Source organism: Nestor notabilis, unplaced genomic scaffold (assembly GCF_000696875.1).
Source record: "Nestor notabilis isolate BGI_N333 unplaced genomic scaffold, ASM69687v1 scaffold9854, whole genome shotgun sequence".
NCBI lineage: Eukaryota > Metazoa > Chordata > Aves > Psittaciformes > Psittacidae > Nestor > Nestor notabilis.
In genome coordinates this window covers 8,662-12,725 of record NW_009926853.1, presented here as the reverse complement: position 1 = coordinate 12,725, position 4,064 = coordinate 8,662, and positions in this window count along the sequence as shown.

Below are 4,064 nucleotides of genomic sequence, written 5' to 3'. Positions count from 1 at the left end.
GAAAGAGTGTTTTGAGAGAACTGGGTAAAACGGGAGCAAAATATGTCTGTTGTAACCGACTGTGGGTTTGGAGATGGTTCAAAGTGTATGGGATGAAATGAAGCTCACCCTAAAGCCCAGCACTATGTCTCAGCCCTGCTTTCTGCCAAGATTGTAGCTCAGCATCCAGCTCTCAGGACTCAGTGCCATTGCTCCACAACTGCGTGGTGCTGGCTAAATGAAACTAGGAGATTTTAGTAAAGAAACCCATCAGCCGTGTCAGTATCCAAGGCTCATCATCAGTGGTTGTTGCTGTGTGGTGTGTGTGGTAAAAGCCGTCTTACTGCAGGACTGAGCCTCTGTGAGGAGTCTGTGCTAGGTCAGTTTTGCCTTCCTGCAGCTTAACTCTTTCCTGTCAGAACACAGTTATATTGAGTATCATTGTTTTGAAGGCAACGGTACTAACATTCCCCATCTACATTTAATCTTACGTAAGAATATTTTAACTGACTTCATCCTGTTGCTTCATGTTTGGTTAAAAAAACACAAGGGACGAACTGTTCTGTGGTTCTTCACAAGAGGCTGGTATGTGATGGATTGTCTCTGCATTTTTCAATGTTAACAGTAGCTGACAGCTAAAGCACTGGGCAGATAACACTAAAAAGTGATCATAATAGTAATACCTACCTCTTACCTAGTAGCTTCCTGCAGTTGATCTCAAACCTCTGTTAAAAGGCAAACATCTCACTCTCCCCATGCTACAGCTAAAAAGCTGAAACCTCTGTGGCAAAGCCAGATACAAAGCTAAGACATTCTTAAATCAAGTCCGTTCAGTTCTTACCATAACCCAGATCTTTCAACAGAGAAGTGCTGCAAACAAACCCAAACCTAAATCCACATTAAAATCTGCTGCACTTCTTCCCTATTAGTGTGGGGAGGCGGGATCAGAAATCTAGAAGCCAATTGTTCTAACATGAACAATTCACCCATCTTTCCTTATACCTACTTCTGTTTTCTACTGACACTCTGCTTTGGCCTCAGTGTTTGTCACTGAGGGTGGAAGGAGCAGTTAGAACCATGTGCAAAACATATCTGTGCAAACTCCAGTCTAAATGGACCTTTCTGAGGAGGTGTCTTACTTATTTTTAACAACTGCACACTTCCAGCAGTCACCAACTTTAATATTATCTTGTTCTGCAGGATTTTACTAGTTCACATCTGCCACATGCCGGGAGGTTGTTCAGGATATGCCTTTCATCAGAAATCCAGCACAGCAATTCACTCCTTATTAGAGCTTGTTCTCACTACGGGGAAAAAATGGAGGGGGGGAGCTGATTGACAAGGAGATGCATTACTCCTGTCATAAGGATGACATTAGACTGCAGAGAATGAAATCATAGATGCAGTACCATTCCGATCCCGTATGCATATGCGCCTTTCTGAGAAGAAAAAGCCCTTCCTTTCACCTTGAAAAGTCAGTGCTCATCCTAAAATTTGTTTGAACTCTGTACTAGCCTCTCACTAATTGCCTGCTGAGGCAGGCAATGTATTGTAAAGAACAATACTCTTACCTAATGTATAAAATCTATTGCTGCTCACCCTCAAAATGCTTACTGCAATTGCTAATATCTCTTTATTCCTGGATTGTTTATTTCATTTCATTGCTGACTGCAGAGATAATATACAAAGTCTATCATTAGGTGTGTGGAAAAAATCATTTTACTAATGATCACCTTCATGCTGAATATACACATGCAGGTATTTATGGAATTTAGTATGCTAAAATATGCTGTCTGTGTTGGCAAAGGAACAAACCTCCCTGCATTAGTTTAAGAGTGTCTGCCTAGGAGCAGCACAGAAAGCAAAGTAATACCAGTACTGCTAGGCTGATAATGAGCATACCCCATATACTAAATATCAAAGATATTTATTGCCCATGTCAAATGCCTTGTTGAAATCAAGGTAGATGATGTCCACAGTGCTCTCCTCATCCACTGAGCAATCTGTTTCATCATGGAAGGCATCACAGAACGGCTAATAAAGTTGCTGCTGGTTTTGGCTGGGAGAGAGTTAATTTTCCTCCCAGCAGCTGGTGCAGGTGTTTCGGCTTCAGTCTGAGAACAATGCTGATAACACACCTGTGTTCTAGTTGTTGCTAAGTAGTGCTTACTCTAAGTCAAGAACGGTTTAGTTTCTCATGTTCTGCCAGTGGCCAGATGCACAAGAACCCCGGAGGGAGCAGAGACAGGACACCTGACCCAGACTAGCCGAAGGGTTATCCATACCATGGCACGTTATTCCAAGGTACAGTAGCTGGAGGGGATTGGTCAGGAGCCACTGATCACTGCTGAGGGTCAGGCTGGGCATGGGTCATCAGGCAGTGAGCAATTGTACTGTGCATCACTTGCATTTCTGTTCATGACACCCGTGTCATGCTAGGGCTAAGTGGCATCTCCACTTATTTCTGGGACATGAAATTTAGGGAGGTCCTGCTGCAGTGTGCATGTGCTGCAATCTGTGCTACTAGAGGGTGCTCTGCCTCAACCCCTGTATCCTATGCGATATAAGCACCCTGCTGCTTCTCTCCAAGATGCTGTACAGCCCTAGCTTTGTTTTTTAAAGCAGCTACTCCCAGTTTCAGAATGAAGATGATGAACAACTTCTGTTCCCAAAGACTCTTTAAGGTAAGGATGAAGGATAAAGTAAGGATACTTTGTGAGGATCAGCTAGATGTCATGACAATGTCATCATTATATGAATCTATACATAACAGTAACAGGACTCCAAATATTTTATCCAGTTATTGGCATTGCTGGCTTTTTCACTTACAAAATGGCAAGCAGAATCTTCTCAGACTCCAGTTGCTTCTGACAATCTACTTGAAAGGCCAGTTGCTTTACATACCAAAATGAAGTGCAACTTTATAGATATAATCATGCCACAAAGCAAGGCAAAAGAGACCTCACTCTTTCTGCTGCTCTCAGCATCACTTTCAAATAATATGTGATTTGTGCAGTAGTTCCCTTAGAAAGATGGGTCTGTGTTTGGCTCATCACCTGAAGAGCAGTAGATACTAAGTGTGCTCAAAGATGCTTTTCCAAGGGTGCTGAGAACACTGGGGTGGTTTAAGCTCTCATGTAGTAAGATGTTCCTGCACAGCAGCAAGTGTATGGACAGTTACTGTGAGTATCTGATGCCTTTCAAACCTGCAGCCTGGTTCCCAACAGAGGGAGAAAAAAGCTGCCACTGCTGCTACAGACATAAAGACAACAAACCTGGTACCTGATTTAAATGATTCTGTGATTACCCTGCAAAGCTACAGAGCCCAGACAGAGCACCACTGATGAGCTACCCGAATAACGTACACATGCAGCAGCCTGCGTTTGGTGACACAGGTCATTTTTGTTGATGTACCTTCTGATCGCTCCCTTTTTCCTGCCCTCCAGCCACAGCTCTATCTTGTCTGATTTATCTGTATTGCTCAGCTCACATTTTTCTTCTCCCTGATCACTGAAAAGAAACTGAGCTGCTAATAAAGGAAAGCTCTGCAACATCAATAGACTAAACCCCCCCTTTCACCCAGGATTCCTTTGTTGTCTTCCCAATGGCCTCCTGACGTGCTGAGCAATGGGAGAACAGGGGAGTAAAATTCATTATCGGATCAGACAACCAGTGCTAAGCCAAAGCTCCTTAAGAAGGGGACACTAAACCACTGACCATCCCTCCTTGCTGAGCTGTGTGAGTGTCTGAGAGCCTCAAGGAAGGTGTCTAAAGGTACAGAAGCGTAGGCAGGGCTGGCAACCCTCTGACTATCAGAAGGACTCGTGATCCTCAGCATCTGGGGTGGTTTTGAAAAACTTACTGATGAGAGAGTGTCAAAGCCTACGAGGAAGGACCATGGAAATACTCCTTGTTTCAAGACTGATTGTCAAAACAAATAATGCTGCTCTCGTCTTTCTGGTTCACATTTTCTTTTAATGCATTAATTTTCAGAAAGGGTTATGCAAGTGTGGATGCTGCTGTAAAAGGATCCCAGGTGCACTTCCTACAACGTTAACTCCCCAAATACACTTTTAGTTACCTTC